General features: G+C 39.6%; 1 protein-coding gene across 2 annotated transcripts in view; it reads left to right on the top strand.

The window, feature by feature from the left end:
• The window catches only part of arhgap23a (Rho GTPase activating protein 23a), a 120,080-nt gene that overhangs the window by 41,425 nt on the left and 59,882 nt on the right, over positions 1-18,773 (top strand). The window lies entirely within an intron of this gene.

Raw genomic sequence — 18,773 nt, 5'->3', positions numbered from 1 at the left:
CGTCCGGGGCGCGCCGCCACCTAGCCGAACTTGATTCCTAAGCCGATTAACAGCAGTTTACCTAAACGCACCGAGGGCAACTTTGTGTTTTGAAGCTTTTGTTGCCAAATATTGCGAAGTCAGACGACATTTGAACGCAGCACCGACAGGAGGGACGCAGGGGGAACCGGGCGAGTCTTTTGTCCGAAGCTCGATGCTGCATGGCGGGCAGGGCGGACTCTTCTCGGCTCGTCTGCCTGACAGTCTGAGCGGGACGTCCCGGGTTGGGATGCGGTAAAGCGGAGACGAGGGCCCTAATTTCCGATTGAGTGTCCCATACAATATATTGACACTACGTCAACAAGTAGTTATTCCAATGATGACAAAAGCCAAACGTGTGTGATGTGGTGACGTCACAGCAAATGACAAGATGGGAAAAGTGTGACCAAAGAAGTCAACATCACAAGACCTTGTGTGTTTGCGTTCTCTGAAACAACAGAAAATGGTAAAGTTGGAGCGTTTATAGTGGTTTGATGACTTTAATACCTAATTTCCTCTCATTTTTATGAGTTTTCTCATGTCCCGTGAAATGATCATCTAAAAAGTCGTTTTTCCGTACCTCGCGTGTGTGTTCTGTTCACTTATTCCCTCTTGCTCTTTAAAAATCTCCTGTGGTTTTATCACCTTTTGGGGAAAAACGCATTCAAGAATCATGGCTGGACTTTCAGTCCCATCACAACGTTGTCACCACAGTCATTTTTTTTCTTTTGTTGCCATAGTGATCGGATGTAAACATATTCATGTGCCCACTGTCCACAATAGGAACATTTTATGCTTGGTAAAATTATGGTCCATATTAGGAACATTCCTGTCAAATTATTGACATGTTGGTCCGTGTGCAGGACATACAAGTCCACACTAAGCACATTTGGGATCACTTTAACTCATTGTCTGCCATTGACGGCGATAGAAGTCCAATCCATATGAACTGAAAGGGCTGTCAGCGAATTGATTTTTTCATTTGCTGCCATCCTTCCAAGTTCAAATAGATTGGAAGTCTGCTTGTGACGAACTAATTCAAATTCGCAGCAGAAAAATGAAAAGAGCCACATGATTTGACGTCTGTCATCGTCAATGGCACTGAAAGAATTTGTTGCTTTTCCCTCACACATAACACTTAGGCTCAGACAATGAAAAACATTTATTAGCTCCGTTCACACAGAGATGCTGCATCTTTGCAGTATTCATCATCATGTTTGAGCCTTTGTCACAGAATCCAGCAAAGATGGAATATTGCAGATTTTTCTGTTTATGTAAGTGTGAATTGCTTGTGTTGGGATGAAAAAACTACAAGCAACACATGTGCAGTTGCCGTTCCGTGTTGGAATGCAAGTGTGTATTTACGCTCGTCATCTTGTGTGCACACATTTACACACATATTATTATTCTTTTATTACACGACATACAACAATAATACAGTCAGCCCTCGCCAGCACTTGTCCGTTATATTTTGTTTTTGACCTTTGTCAGGGGCTGCATAATAAAAATACACATTTTTACTAGACTTTTGTGTTTTGCGACAAATCATTGAACTTGGCCACGTGTACCGATACTCCTGGATTGGTATATAGATTGGTTAAGCAACTATCAGATCAAAGTCATGGAGACACAAAACATCGATCAACATCATCCTTTTAGATATGCCATTTAAAAAAAATAATAAATTCAAAAGTCTGAAAGGTTTCTGCAGCAAAATTATCAAACATGTCAAAATTGTTTTATATTTTTTGAATTGCTTTAGTTAAATTTCTGCTGATTGTGGTAAATGTAAACATATCATATTAAACTTATTGACGACCCTTGAGTCAGACCGAAATTGAATGGTGGCAGACTTTGCCAATCGCTAAATATGGTATCGTGTCATTTTGTCATGAAATGTGGCTAATGGCTTGTAACTTAAACATCTTGTCTTTGTTGTGTTTTCAATTACCGTAATTTTCGCACTACAAGACGCAATTGACTATAAGCTGCCAAATGGCATTTGTTCATACATCAGCCGCACTAGACTATAAACTGCAGCTGTCCACACTGTATTATGGGATATTTACACCAAAAGATATTAACTGGTAACACTTTATTTGACAGCGGCATCATACGACTGTCATAAGACCAAATGAACCACCATTCATTGCTTCAAGAAGCTTCATTTGGCCATCACTGCTCCCTTGGGAGAGACGGTCAACCTCTGCTGTCAACACTGTTTTTGTCCAACATGCCTCCTAGCATGCATTGCAGCGCTACAGATGTAAATAACAATCAAAATTCATGTTCTGTGCTCATTATTTCTTCAGTTACTCTTCCAGTTGTTTCATTAATTGCTTGTTATGGTATTTGGTAACACTTTATTTGACAGTGGCACCATAAGAATTTCATTAGGCAATCATAATATAGCATAATTATAAAGGTGTAACAGTACATGTATTTGTATTGAACCGTTTCGGTACGTGGTGCTCGGTTCGGAACGGAGGCGTACCGAACGAGTTTCTGACGTAATATAACCCTTACTTTTCGAGGCTGTGAGTCGATCGGGTTACAGTTTCTTTATGTAGATTATATTTACTCTGTGTTCTCTACTATAATGAGGACCAACACGGTACGACAGTATAACCCAGAAACATCAACGGCGCGACAACATGGCCGCCGCGAGAACGCAGTGAAACGCGGGCGTTAAAGTCAATCAGCCAATGCACACCAGTCGCAGTGCGGCCGCGGGTTAGACGCTTCCCAGAAGCGGCTCAACACGATGCACGCGAAAAGAACGGCAGAGTTTATTATTTGACGCGAGACGCGACCCTCCTGCATCAATACTACTACTGGTAGCTAGGATCGGGCAGACCGGAAGTCACTCTTGTAAAAATACAGTGGATCCGGTCTATTTTCAAACTAATATACAATCTTAACCCACTTTTTGAGTCCATAAGATCTCTTGAGTGGTAGATCGGGGCACATTTGACTTGTCTTTGTTGATTTACTGCTGTCTTTTCTGTTATAATAATAACCAACACGGCCCCATGTTCAATACAAAACCCTCCTACCACAACAAAACAAGTAGGAACTAATATTCACATAGGAACTAAAGTTATACAACATAAAATATACAATATAAATGAATACTACATCACATTTGGAAAATATAAACACATAATAAAAATAGCCCAATAAAATAAAATAAATTTGAAATGAGCTAAAACACCTGTAATTAAATAATAAGAATAATACACAAATCCTGCTTACACAATAAAATTTATTAATTTCTGTGTGGCGCTTTAACTTGAGAAAATCCACCAATAAAGCTTTTGAAAACCGTTCATAAGAAAAAAAAATCATTGCGGCATTTCATTTGTAAAATACATGTTAAAATCTTTGTCATTGGGATTGCTTTTCTCTTTAGCACAGGACTTCTTTTTTCTTTTCATTCAGAAAGAAAGCTGACCAATACGCAGGGTCTGAAAGGCAAATTGTTGTTGGATTATCTTTAAATACCCGCTACTTTTTGAGCAGAATTCTAGCTTTGTATAGGCTAATGTTCCTATTGTTGAAAGCACAAAGGTGTGTAATAAACAACTAGCACATTTATATTTTGCATGTTGATTTCTTACTGTACCGAAAATGAACTGAACAGTGACCTCAAAACCGAGGTACGTACCGAACCAAGATTTCTGTCTACCGTTACACCCTTACATAATTATGAAACAGTCATGAGCATTAATGAATGCTTATTACAGATGTCATTTAGTGTTATCCGAAAAATTATGTCACTTTTGAATGGATTTTAAAGATCCGAGCTGGACATAAATGGAGTTAGTGACATAATTTGCCTGATGACACTTAATGACTGCTGTCATAAGCATTCAGTAATGCTCATGATAGTGCCATGTCATAATTATGACTGTCGTTTGACAGTCTTATGGCGCCGCTGTCTAATAAAGTGTTACATATTAACCCAAATAAATAATCAAATAAGATGCACTGGACTATAAGCCGCAGGATTCAAAATGATGGAAAAAAAGTAGCGGGAGTTGTAGTCCGAAAATTACGGTAAATACAGTTTCAAAAGTATCTGCTAATCACGATTGTTTTTCATTAACTTTCATACAACATCCCAACTTTATCGGAATAGGGGTTGGTAAAGTGAATAATAGTAGTCACTACTTTCAATGACTAATGATTTCAAACTCAATTCGTTTTTTAAAAACAATCTAATAAGAATAGAATTCCCTTTCTATTGTTTACAGTGAATGTTGAAGTAATTATACATTTCATGATGTTCACAGTCATCACAGTAATCTGAGGGAAACCATATCTTTGATGTGGCTCAAGATGAAAATAAGTTAGGAACCGTGCATTTGGTTCAGATCTGGTTGCAATAATAATAACACGATTATATTCGTCTTTGTAGGGAGACTGGGAAGTCTAAAAGAGCTAAAAATGCTTCCTTAATATAGCAGCCCTCCAGTGTCTTTTTTTTCCTGCGTGGACTCCTTAAAACATTTCTAATTGGTCTCCTCATGATATACAGTGGGGCAAATAAGTATTTGTCAACCGCTAATTGTGCAAGTTCTCCCACTTGAAAATATTAGAGAGGCCTGTAATTGTCAACATGGGTAAACCTCAACCATGAGAGACAGAATGTGGGGAAAAAAAACAGAAAATCACATTGTTTGATTTTTAAAGAATTTATTTGCAAATCATGGTGGAAAATAAGTATTTGGCCAATACCAAAAGTTCATCTCAATACTTTGTTATGTACCCTTTGTTGGCAATAATGGAGGCCAAACGTTTTCTGTAACCCTTCACAAGCTAAGAGCAAAAAAACAGAATTGAATATCAATTCGTCTTCATTTAATTCATGTAAACTCGGAAAATTGGCTGTAAACGCTAATATCTCAGTGCCACTGATGATGCTAGACTTCCAATTGATTCATTCATTTGCCCCTCCCAGGCAAAATGTCTAGTGTGGTCAATGGCAGCCAATGGGTTAAATGTATGTTAAGCTCTTTTTTTTTTTTTTTTTTTAATTGTCTCCTTTAAAAAGCAGGAGGAGAAAAAATTGGAAAATATCGCAAATCAAATTTTTATTTGGGCCGTTTCGCTCAGTCCTACTTTGGCCAGGCAAGTTTATTTGTATAGCACATTTCAACATTAGGTAACACAATGTGTTTCACATGTTAAAATCAGCAAGAACCAATTTTGACCTCCCCCAAAGATCTGAAAGAAATAGAAGTAAAGCACAAGTAAAAAGATATTTCAGTTTTTAAAACGGTTAAAAACAAAACAAGAATTTCTTGGTGCTAGCAAGGACATGCTTGTTACTAGATCTACAGTGAGGTAAATAAGTATTTAGTCAACCACTGATAGTGCAAGTTCTCCCACTTGAAAATATTAGAGAGGCTTGTAGTTGTCAACATGGGTAACCTTAACCATGAGAGACACAATGTGGAAAAAAAAACAGAAAATCACATTGTTTGATTTTTAAAGAATGTATTTGCAAATCATGGTGGAAAATAAGTATTTGGTCAATACCAAAAGTTCATCTCAATACTTTGTTATGTACCCTTTGTTGGCAATACAGAGGCCAAACGTTTTCTGTAACTCTTCACAAGCTTTTCACACACTGTTGCTGGTATTTTGGCCCATTCCTCCATGCAGATCTCCTCTAGAGCAGTGATGTTTTGGGGCTGTCGTTGGGCAACACTTACTTTCAACTCCCTCCACAGATTTTCTATGGGGTTGAGATCTGGAGACTGGCTAGGCTACTCCAGGACCTTAAAATGCTCCTTTGTTGCTGTGTGTTTGGGATCATTGTCGTGCTGAAAGACCCAACCACGTCTCATCTTCAATGCCCTTGCTGATGGAAGGAGATTTTCACTCAAAATCTCTCCATACGTGGCCCCATTCATTCTTTCCTTTACACAGATCAGTCGTCCTGGTCCCTTTGCAGAAAAACAGCCCCAAAGCATGTTTCCACCCCCATGCTTCACAGTGGGTATGGTGTTCTTCGGATGCAATTCAGTATTCTTTCTCCTCCAAACACGAGAACCTGTGTGTCTACCAAAAAGTTTTATTTTGGTTTCACCCGACCATAACACACTCTCCCAGTCCTTTTCTGGATCATCCAAATCTCTAGCGAACCGCAGACGGGCCAGGACGTGTACTGGCTTCAGCAGGGGGACACGTCTGGCAGTGCAGGATTTGAGTCCCTGGCGGCGCATTGTGTTACTGATAGTAGCCTTTGTTACTGTGGTCCCAGCTCTCTGTAGGTCATTCACTAGGACCCACCGTGTGGTTCTGGGATTTTTGCTCACCGTTCTTGTTATCATTTTGACGCCACGGGTTGAGATCTTTCATGGAGCCCCAGATCGAGGGAGATTATCAGTGGTCTTTTATGTCTTCCATTTTCTAATAATTGCTCCCACAGTTGACTTCTTTACACTAAGCGAAGAGTGAAGAGTTATAGAAAACGTTTGGCCTCCTTTTTGCCAACAAAGGGTACATAACAAAGTATTGCGATGAACTTTTGGTATTGACCAAATACTTATTTTCCACCATGATTTGCAAATAAATTCTTTAAAAATCAAACAATGTGATTTTCTGTTTTTTTTCCACATTCTGTCTCTCATGGTTCAGGTTACCCATGTTGACAATTACAGGCCTCTGTAATATTTTCAAGTAGGAGAACTTGCACAATTGGTGGTTGATTAAATACTTATTTGCCCCACTGTACACTGCATGCCTACAAGATTTCATGTTGCTAATTGAACCTTTCTCTTGCTGCCTGAGAGAATCTAGATTGAGATGTCCATAACAGCACTCCCTGGTTTCCCGACATTTGTGCTCCACTGCGGCATCAGTGAGTGCAGTTTTACGGCCTTCAACCACGCCCTGCTCGCCAACGCCTGGATGTAAAAAGCTATTGATCCAACCTGCCAAGCCTTGTGTGGATAGATGCATTCATGTTAGGACCGCACTCCATAAGACATTACTTAAAAGTTAAATTGAATTTGATGGAAATTGTTTGTGGACATGGAACACACGCACACACACTGTTTGTGTGCAGCTCTGTTATTGTCCTTGGTCTGCGGTGTTTGCACGGGGAGGTCCTTGACACCAGCTGGTGTTGCGGTCGTGCCGAAGGACATCCGTCGTCATCGACCTTGTTGACTCGCGCCGAGCGGCCATTGTTGTTGGACTGCTCTTCCAAGCTTCTAATGGCTGTGTATCGATTCATGAGCCAGACAGTATTTTTGAAATTATTCCCGTAGAAGTCAGGTGAAAAGGAAAAAAAATATCCCTCGTTTATACCAGGAGTTAACGTCTTGGAGAGATGATGCTATTCAATATATTCCGGGAAGGAAAACAGGTCTGGTCTTGTTCGGAAGCGTGCAGTTGACTGTCGCTTTGTGTTTCTGTCTGTCTACAGGTGTAAGGTGAGGACTACCAGGATCCATTTTAAGGAGATTCGGATCCTTTATGGTCATCCTGACCTTCTTTCACAAAAACTAAGCAATCAGCACTTTCTTGTTGTCTCAGCATCATGGGTACTTAGAGTCTGAATGAGTGTGAAATCCCCTTCTGGGCTTTTGAGGAACATTGTGGTCTCAACTGGAATGTCAGCAGAGGAGGGTGAGTAGGAAGTGGGAATGAAGAGAATCCCAATGAGTCATAGCCAGAGAAAGATGCACAAACAGTAATGCAACAGGTGGGGAAATTGTGCTGCAAGATAACAGACAGGTGAAGTAAAGGGACTCAACAATATCTACTCTTGTTGTTCTTGTTGTTGTTCATTGTGGACTGTTTTGACAGTCCGAGTCATGAGATGGAGATTAGGGGGAAGCTAACAAAAAGCCACAGAGAAGCTAGCACAGGCGTCTACATCACAATACCGCCTTTGTCTGCGTACTAAAAAGTGCTCGCATTATACCGTTTGTGCCCTTTCCAGTTTGGTATTTGAATCCAGACGTGTCATCTCCGTTATACTGTGCATATTTTTTCGGTAAAATTTCCTAAACTGATTGGTTAATTTGTCATTGCTTCTGTCTATTAGGTGTAAGTGATCAGGATGTCTCCAACTTGGAGTAGGATTTTTCAAAAAATTGAGCAAAATTTCCCAATATTAGTGCATTAGGCCAAAAGTAGACCAGAATTTTCTTCAGGCAAACTTGACAGAAGTGTCCACAAAATAGACGAGAGGCTCAAATTTGATCACAATGGCCTTTAAATGAACCAGAATGTTCCTGCCGTTTACCAGAACATGTCCAAAGTCATTATTTCTTATTAGGTGGACGTTTCTTTCGCATTCGTATTGGCAACTTGGCAAGTTGTTTTTTACTGCAAATACGGCTTAAAAAAAAGAACCCAAGTGGATGGATTTAATTTGCTACCTTGCTGGCTTTTTCCCTTTGAATGGTGGCTTTGATCTCATTCTATGTTTGCCTTCTTTGGTCTTCTTCTTTCCAGTGCAGTATTTTTCTCCCATCCGCGTGCACATTCCAGCGTTTTAGTTCAGATTCATCTGCTCGTAAGAAGCAAAATCTTCCCTGTAAAGCGACCGCCATGATCCTGTGCACCTTAAAAGGTTTGTTTCATGCACATCTACTCTAAAATACTCCCTGTGCAGTTGGCACTCAGTATGTGTGGGATGAGGCATATATCTTAAGGGATGAAAGCAGTCATGGCACCACAGAGGACAGTTTCTGTCTTTGGGGGGTTTGTGCTAAGACCCATGCTAAACGACGGCTAACTCGGAGTGACGAGGCATAAAGAGATCTTTATTACATTACACCAGAAAAGGTCACCCATTGCTTCTAGGATTGACATCTTGTCGAACCCCCGCAAGACTCTTTCGCCTGAGCCCTACGTTTCCATCTAGTTTACCATGATACGGTTTGGTATGGTAAAACTTGATCTGGCTCCTATTTCAAATGCAACATAGCTGGATAACTCTGTGACATAGGGTGACTTTGTAGCAGTGCGACACAATGTAAGAGGATAGGATACAGCCGTTACGTTGAATTATGAGTTTAATTAGTTCTATGACCGTTATCGTAACTTGCTGACTGTAAGAGTTCGACTTGGGATGCTGTGTGATTAAAACCATGATGTTTTTTAGATTGGCCTTATCCCTGCCATCGTGAAGCCTTTGGGAATTATTACATTTGTTTGAGAGGAACAAATTGTCTATGTCTAGTCTCAAGATGATAGATAAAACTGTGCAATGTCTTCATCCCGAACAACTCCAAATCTATACGATCTAAAACGAAGCGCTGCAAAGTCTGGCTTCTTACCCTGTCGCTCCAGGTTCTCAGGTTCACTAATATTGAATCAAATCAGGATTAGACTCACTGGAAGATCTGATTTAGGAACCTCCAGGCTGCTTCTGCAATTGATTTATGTTGACTGAATGATCGTATACGACATATTCTGATTACCCGGAAACCTTCAAAGGAGCTACTGTGAGTGCACAGAGTCATTGAGAGGTGACATTTGGAAGGGAAAAAAGGACTCTTGGGTCCTTTTAGAAGGTGAACCAGATGGATTTAGGAACCACTTAATGTGCATTTGCACCGGGTGGAACTTTGAGTGCGTTAAACATCTTTGAGAACTCCCTAAATGGCCTCAGCGCACCTCCTCAGTACGACTTCGGAGCGCTGATGCATGGCAGGAATGCAGAAACCAGATGAGCTCAAATGGAAACTCCAGGCGGGCCATGTCGCTCGCTCTAATAAACACTGGGGCACCATCTTTGTTGGCCACGCCCCATTCTCATCCGTACGAGTGACGTCACCGCCGAGCACCAAACTTATAATCTCGCCGGTGTAATTACACTGAGGCGGGGAAGAGCTAATTCTGTACATGCAGGCCTCTGGGCGCGGGTGAAGGCCGGCCTTTGACCAGATGCAGAAGGGAGGAGGGTGTAGAAAGAGGAGAAAGGGAGGACGATGGATGGAGGGAGGGAGGAGGGCTCTTACTGCAGCTCAGACGTGACCGCTCTGATTGCTCCCAGTGGCTGTGGTCGGCACACGGGAGATGAAGCGGGATACGGCACAGAAGAAAGAGGGCGGGGGGTGCTCTCTCCTTTCCAAATGCCGTCAGCGCCGCAGGAAGTAAAGCTGCTAAAAAGCAATAGTCGGCAAATTAATCAGCTGTGAATTTCCTCGATAAGTTCCTTCGTATGGCCACAAATGGTGTCGCGCTATTCTCAGCACTGCGAATGGTTATCTGTTATTTCCCCGTTTTGCTGTACACCTGGATAGAAAAAGACAAAACTCGCTTGTTAGCCTAACACGGAGCCTCATCTTCCCTTTTAAGAATAGCAGATTTTTTTGGGATGCGTTTGTTTCCGTTATTATCTTTCCACATCACAAACCAGCTTCTTTTCCAATGGATTGTTTGGGATTTAAAAAAAAAAAAAAAATCACTCATGAAATAGTGAGTCATGGGCGCTCGGAATGGTTTCAGCTCACAGAATAAATTAGTGATACCGCCTCAGCGTTAAATCATTTATCAACATCCCGAGATTCTGGCTCTCGCTTGTCACGGACTTGGTTTTCCTGCTGCGGAAAAATCAGTCAGGAGTTTGCCGTAAAGGCTGAAGGGAGGATGACACGTACGGGAGCTAATTGGAGCGTGTCTGTGAGGGAATGTGTGTCACGGTCGCCTTCTCCTGCCAACTTCTGACCTTGTTATGCAGCTGATGATCCCCCTCAACAAACTTACTCCCACCTTTCCAGATGGTCCACAACATCTGGCAAGCACATATTGCTTTTATTTGATACCTAATTAGGTTTCAAGTTATTTGACTGGGTTTCTTATCCATAGCGATTGAAATTAAAGAACAGAATACACCATTGTCAGTGTACTTTCATGTTTCTTACAAGGTTTCTTAACAGATATTTCATTTCAAAAGTGCAAAATTTCAACCTGTAGCGGGACAAAGTAACAATGACTATTTCTTATGTCAATAGGTTAGTTGTTTGAATCCCCCTTTCCTTTGACTTTACTGTGATTGAAGCAGTTTAGCTAATTGTTTGCCCCTGAGACTCAAATAGGCTGATGACCCACACATACCAAACCGCACACACTCATACAATAATGCATGCATAATTTGTGACACACATGATCAGGTGGTTCTCTTTAATCTCAACAGTAAGAAGGTGAGGGTGGTACATTTTTTCAATGTTACAGTGGGGCAAATAAGTATTTAGTCAACCACTAATTGTGCAACTTCTCCCACTTGAAAATATTAGAGAGGCCTGTAATTGTCAACATGGGTAAACCTCAACCATGAGAGACAGAAAGTGGAAAAAAAAAAACAGAAAATCACATTGTTTGATTTTTAAAGAATTTATTTGCAAATCATGGTGGAAAATAAGTATTTGGTCAATACCAAACGTTCATCTCAATAATTTCTTATGTACCCTTTGTTGGCGATGACGGAGGCCATTTTCTGTAACTCTTCACAAGCTTTTCACACACTGTTGCTGGTATTTGGCCCATTCCTCCCTGCAGATCTCCTCTAGAGCAGTGATGTTTTGGGGCTGTCGTTGGGCAACACGGACTTTCAACTCCCTCCTCAGATTTTCTATGGGGTTGAGATCTGGAGACTGGCTAGGCCACGCCAGGACCTTGAAATGCTTCTTACGAAGCCACTCCTTTGTTGGCCTGGCTGTGTGTTTGGGATCATTGTCATGCTGAAAGACCCAGCCACGCCTCATCTTCAATGGCCTTGCTGTTGGAAGATTTTCACTCAAAATCTCTCGATACATGGCCCCATTCATTCTTTCCTTAACACAGATCAGTCGTCCTGGTCCCTTTGCAGAAAAACAGCCCCAAAGCATGATGTTTCCACCCCCATGCTTCACAGTGGGTATGGTGTTCTTCGGATGCAATTCAGTATTCTTTCTCCTCCAAACACGAGAACCTGTCTTTCTACCAAAAAGTTCTATTTTGGTTTCATCTAACCATAACACATTCTCCTAGTCCTCTTCTGGACCATCCAAATGCTCTCTAGCGGACGGCAGACGGGCCTGGACGTGTACTTTCTTCAGCAGGGGGACACGTCTGGCAGTGCAGGATTTGAGTCCCTGGCGGCGCATTGTGTTACTGATAGTAGCCTTTGTTACTGTGGTCCAAGCTCTCTGTAGGTCATTCACTAGGTCCCCCCGTGTTGTTCTGGGATTTTTGCTCACCGTTCTTGTTATCATTTTGACGCCACTTGGGGAGATCTTGCATGGAGCCCCAGATCGAGGGAGATTATCAGTGGTCTTGTATGTCTTCTATTTTCTAATAATTGCTCCCACTGTTGATTTCTTTACACCAAGAGTTTTACCTGTTGCAGATTCAGTCTTCCCAGCCTGGTGCAGATCTACAATTTTGTCTCTGGTGTCCTTCGACAGCTCTTTGGTCTTGGCCATAGTGGAGTTTGGAGTGTGACTGACTGAGGTTGTGGGCAGATGTATTTTTATACCGGTAATGAGTTAAAACAGGTGCCATTAATACAGGTAACGAGTGGAGCCTCGTTAGACCTTGTTAGAAGAAGTTAGACCTCTTTGACAGCCAGACATCTTGCTTGTTTGTAAGTGACCAAATACTTATTTTCCAATCTAATTTGGAAATAATTTCTTTAAAAATCAAACAATGTGATTTCTGTTTTTTTTCCTCATTCTGTCTCTCATGGTTGAGGTTTACACATGTTGACAATTACAGGCCTCTCTAATCTTTTCAAGTAGGAGAATTTGCACAATTGGTGGTTGACTAAATACTTATTTGCCCCAATGTATGTTCCCCTGTTCAATATAAAGGTACACTATGGCAGACCACCCACCTCCCCTCAGCTATGTCACCCTTGGCACGCATGTTCAGACTGCACCTGCTCTGGCATGTGAGATTCTAGAGGTCTTTTCCAGCAGCTGTGACTTGTGTAGTTTATCCATGGCACTGTCCATTAGTAACTGTCAATTGACACAGTTCTAACAGTCATGTGTCCCAGTGGTGGCTTCCCTCTAGTGGCCGCCTGCAGCAAACTACATCCTGCATATGCAGCCGGTTTGACCAGCGGATTGAATGTATGTGTGTGTTGGGGGGCTGCGGGGTGGATTTAGTGGAGATTACAGTTAAAATTAACCCGCTTTAAACAGCTGCGTCCACTTTGCACCCAAGGCCCTTGCTTGGTTGGTTTGTGGACAGATTATCAATAATGTCTGTCTAGACTCTAGACGGAGAAACGGACACTTTCTTTCTCCGGTGCTGTAATAGTATTGTTGTTATTGTTTGGACAGTTTTAGAAGCGCCACATAATCTCTAAGATACTGCAAGATAGTCTATAAAGTTAGTTAGCTGGTCGAAACATACAACTGTCCATTATGTATGTCATTATTGAATTTCTTTTTTGAATTATAGTATTCAAATTCATTTACCAAGTACCTATTACTAAATATGGTGGAAAACACTCAGGTGACCTGAAGTTCCGCTCTGAGACCCCCAATTTGGCCAGATTTCAAAATTGTCTTATAAGCATGTGTCATACATCCTTGGAAAGCTTAAAATCTCAATTTTCTGGGGGAAGAAAGATTTTGAACAGGAGGGCAATAAAAAAAAAAAAAATCCAACCCTAACTCAAGGTGAGGGCATGAGAGAGCATAATTAAAGAGACCATGATTTTAACGAGATATTATCACGCACTTACCTTGTTTTGATCCAAAAACTTCTTGTAGCATGTCTCTTCGTGTGTCAAGACACAGCTGTGAATGGCTACGGCCAGACATTTTGGGGATTTTATGAGTGAAACACGGTAATATAACAAGGGTCGCAATGCAGAAATGCCAGACATCAAGGAGTGGTCGAAATTTTCCTTTTCAAATATTTATTCTTTTAAACGTTTTTTTTTTTTTTTCTAATTTGTCTTTGTTTGGATAGATTATTTATCATCTAAAATATTGCGAAAATGCGACAGTAACAAAGAAAAAAATACAATCAAGCGATAGTTATGAGGTAGATATCTGTGGTCTATTTACAAACACTATTTTTTTCATTATGACGTAATTTGTTTAAAAGTTTAAAAATGCGAATGAATAATTTTTTAAAGTCGTTTTTTTTTTTTACTAAATATTAGACAGCAATTATTTATTCTAAGCTAAAAATGATAGACATTTCTAATAATAAATATAATTATTTACCTTTTTATGGCTGGGTTGAAACAAAAGTGGTTGCTCGGTGTCAAAAAACTGGGGTCTCCAGGGTAAAACGGACAAATTAAAAATAGTTTTGGGGCTTAATGCGCTATGAAAGGGCTATGGCAGCATGTAGACATTGTTCTATCAAACAACAGTTCTTTTGTCTTAAAATACATCAGTTTATTTTAAAGAGGAGTGCAGCCTTGTCTGTGTATTCAGCCTTGTGTGTTTTCTTTCAGTGAATAAAAAACTGTTCAAAATACTAAATTTATTGAACATTTCATCGCAAATATATTTATTACTTATTCAAAGACAAACAAATTGTTTCATGTATGTGTGGCGGCACATTGAGAAAAAAAAACTCACATTGTTTAGTCTTGACACTCAGGCCCAGCACAGTTTCAAAACAAACAAAAAAAAAAGGCAGGAGGGAGTCTTTGTAAATCTGTTGGCCCAGCAGTGATGTTATGAGATTACATGCTATCATCAAACTAATCTGTTTGAGTGACACACGTGCCGCTGCCCCGACAGCGCCACTCACTGGATGTTTGTAGTAACCCATTACACTACTGTAGTTAATCTTCTTGAGTAAGGGCAGTTCAGCAATGACAATGCGTTGTAGGCAAATCTTGAAAGTCATGCTGCTTTTATGGCAGATTTAATTACATAGCTAAGTGTATTTACAGTCAGCTCTGAATTTGCTTAATTGTGTGTGTGTGCCAGCCGTTGTTTTGCACACAAAGTCACAGGATGTTTTAGATTTTTACTCTCGCCCCAATTGGGTAGTACTTATAAGAAAAATGGCTTTAGAATGCTGAAAAGCATGGCTACCAGAAAAGGCGTAATACAATGTTTTATCAAACTAACAAATATATAAGAATTAAAAAAAATATGAGAGGGGCAAAAAACATTTGTCATTTTGTTATATTGCTGAATTATTAAAAACTTCTATGGTACAAAAAAATGTATGATAAAATATTGAGTTTAGTAGGGGTGCATGATATCCATTTTTTGAAACCGATACCGATATCGATAACTTCCTGCTCCTCAAAGCCGATACCGATATCGATAACCGATGATAAATGTATAATTTTTAAAAATGTATAACCTGAGTTTTTGAACACCTGGAGGTTTAAAAAAAAACAAAAAAACAACAACAAATAGTGGTGGATTCAACATAGATTTGCCTTTGATCTCACCAGATTTTTATAATGACATGAACAAAACAGTGTGTTTCACTTCTGCACTGCCCGACAGCCAGCTAAGAATGAATGCACTTCCATAAACCACAAGGCTTGGTCTTTTCTTGCTTTTATGGGAAGACACTCGTCTTAATATTGTGAAAGTACAACAGAAAAATACACATATTCATTACTCAGTATACAACAAACAGCAAAATACACTTACAGTACATACACAACTATTATATGTTTAGCGTTGTACACTAGTTTGAGCTACTAAAGCATTGGCTAGCTTCTATAACACAACTTATGAAGTTGTGTATATATTACCCTTCACCACAAAAGTAAACATATATTGCACATCCATATGTTATAGTAAACATAAAATACTTACTAGGGCTGTCAAAATTATCGCGTTAACGGGCGTTAATTAATTTTTTAAATTAATCACGTTGAAATATTTGACGCAATTAACGCACTAGGCCCGCTCAGACAGATTTAAATGTCAGTACAGTGAAAGGCCAACTTGTTAATTGTGTTTTATGGAGTTTTTCCGCCCTCTGCTGGCGCTTGGGTGTGACTTGCATATGTTATGTGGCGTAATGTCGCCCTCTGCTGGCGATTCAGTGCAGCTGATTATTTGGGTTTCGGCGCGCTTTTCTGACGTGATTATATGTCGACGCGAACTCACACTAATAGACAGTGCTATTCAGACCAGCTAACGTCCGCATCCAGTATTCAGTGGCAGTTCTCATAGCCCCATCACACTGTTTGTGTCTAATACATGCATTGCTTGTGAGTTATATTCCTCCTTTGTTTATATTCATGAGCATTAGATAGTTATTGATGATGTGTATTTGAGTTTGTTCACATATATGGTGAAATGCAGTTACATTGTTAGATGCTTGTGAGCTAATTGGCTAGTGCTACTGCTCAAATGGACACGTGTGTATACATTTTATATTATTTTGTGATTTATGCAAGTTATTAACACATTGCCTTGTTATTTTCAGTTTTACAAAAATACAAGAAACGTGCTCCTGTCAAAAAGAGATGACTTCAGTAAAGCCCATGCAACTTTGCCACACCGTCTAATTTCTTTTTGGAACTTATGTTCGCTATCTGTCAATTTGTGTACTCACACACATTGAGGACAGAATAGGGCTACTAGTTTATTTTTTGATTGAAAATTTTACAAATTTTATTAAAACGAAAACATTAAGAGGCGTTTTAATATAACATTTCTATAACTTGTACTAATATTCATCTTTTAAGAACTACAAGTCTTTCTATTCATGGATCCCTTTAACAGAATGTTAGTAATGTTAATGCCATCTTGATTTATTGTTATAATAAACAAATACAGTCCTTATGTACCGTATGTTGAATGTATATATCCATCTTGTCTTATCTTTCCATTCCAACAATAATTTACAGAAAAATATGGCATATTTTATAGATGGTTTGAATTGCGATTAATTGCGATTAATTACGATTAATTAATTTTTAAGCTGTAATTAACTCGATTAAAAATTTTAATCGTTTGACAGCCCTAATACTTACATATATTTCCGAGGCAGAAACGTAACAGAAAGCATTCACGACTGTCAATGCTACCGGTAGACACCGCAATGTGTATGTGATTGAACCAAACTACTGGGAAAAAAAATAGATGCAGTGAATTATTGTGACCAGCAGGTGGGAGCAATGCCCCGCAAATGGTCAACTAATTTCCCATACAAGTGTGTAAACTGTAAATCCAGAACAGTATATATTATCGGTCCAATTATAAATGTTATTGGAATTATCGGGATGACGTCATAATTCCTATTATTTGACCGATATAATTATCGTGCACCAGTAGAGTTTACCTAGACAAAAGTCGAACTTTGTTGGCAAAATATATAGTTTTCATTTCATATCCTAGTCCAAACCCATCGTCAAGGGACGCTGTAGGTGTAAGCTTTTATTCCAACCGATCCAGCACAGACAGTTTAACCGATAAGGTTTCTACTGAAACGAGCAGAATCTGATTGCAATTAACTGATTCCACTTGTAAGACACCAGACTGATGAAAAGGTGTTCTCTTGATAGGTTTGAATGAAAACCTGCATTGACTGTGCATTGTTTTTTTGAAAGAAAATCTATGTACACACACCCCAGTTCAAATGTCTAGTCAAAAAGGACTAGAACATCCTTCTAAACCACCTGAACTTTATTTGGATTTAGTCAATGGCATTTTAGATGGTGTCATTTGTGTGCTGAATCACATTTACTGGGCAATTGAATGTGATTGATTAGTTGTGAACACATCCAAAATGCTTAGTTACGTTTACATACGTGTGCAACCATATTACATCAATTACAGTGAGCCCTCATTTTTTGTGGTTAAAGGGGACCAGAACCCGCTGCGATAAGTGGAAAAACTGCAAAGTAGTGCCCCACACCCCCCCTCCCTAAAAATACTCATATTCTTGTGTTCAATGTATTTATTCAGATTTAGCATTGGAAAGAGATAGATATAAGAGATGTTTTTTCACCTTTCCTCCCCCAAAGTATAATAAAAAAAAAACGTTTATGTATAAATACATGTATATATTTTTTTAATGAATGTTTTTTAAGCACTTCAAATGTAATAATTATCATTTTTAAACATGTTACTGTCTCACTGAGTTATTCTTAGACAATGAATAAAGTAGTAGAAAAATGCCTGGCTTTATTAAATGCTTCATTGAGTGAATCCACTCAAATTAGCTCAAGCTGCTCACTTACACACAATGAGTTGCCACAGCAACTGTTTGCCAAGTTAAACGATGATTGACGCATGTGGCAGTTTGAAGCAGGCATCTGTGGCAAGATCAAACATTAAACATCTGTCAATCATTGTTTACTTTAATAAGCAACTCCGGTGCTCTGCCTGATGAACAAAGAGCAGGGAGAGGGAGAGAGAGAGAGATTGAGACAACGCGATCGGCGATCAGTATTTTTGAATTTTTTTTAATTGAAAAAAAAAATCTGCACTGGACTGAGGGCGCAAAGTTTGAAGCGTGAAGTAACGAGGGATCACTGTAATTAATTGTAATTCCCCACCTAAAAAGTTAATTTTCCTCCCGTATTTTATTTTTTGACAAATTGTGCAGTATGTAGCATAGTCAAGTGAGATCTTGCTCAAATGTAGACCTTTTCCCAAGCCGTATATTCTGTGTTAAAGACATAAAATGTGCAGGTGAAGACAGTTTTCCACATTCTGGGGTCATGTTAGAAGTGAAACAGAACAAATAGTCAGGTTTTTCACACATTTGTGTGTGAACTAAGCAGAACTAAACTTGTTAATGTGAAGATGAGACATACAGTAAGTAGATAGTATGAAGCCAAGTCAGAA

Source organism: Corythoichthys intestinalis, chromosome 16, assembly GCF_030265065.1.
Source record: "Corythoichthys intestinalis isolate RoL2023-P3 chromosome 16, ASM3026506v1, whole genome shotgun sequence".
Lineage (NCBI taxonomy): Eukaryota > Metazoa > Chordata > Actinopteri > Syngnathiformes > Syngnathidae > Corythoichthys > Corythoichthys intestinalis.
This window is presented reverse-complemented; position numbering and strand designations above follow the sequence as displayed.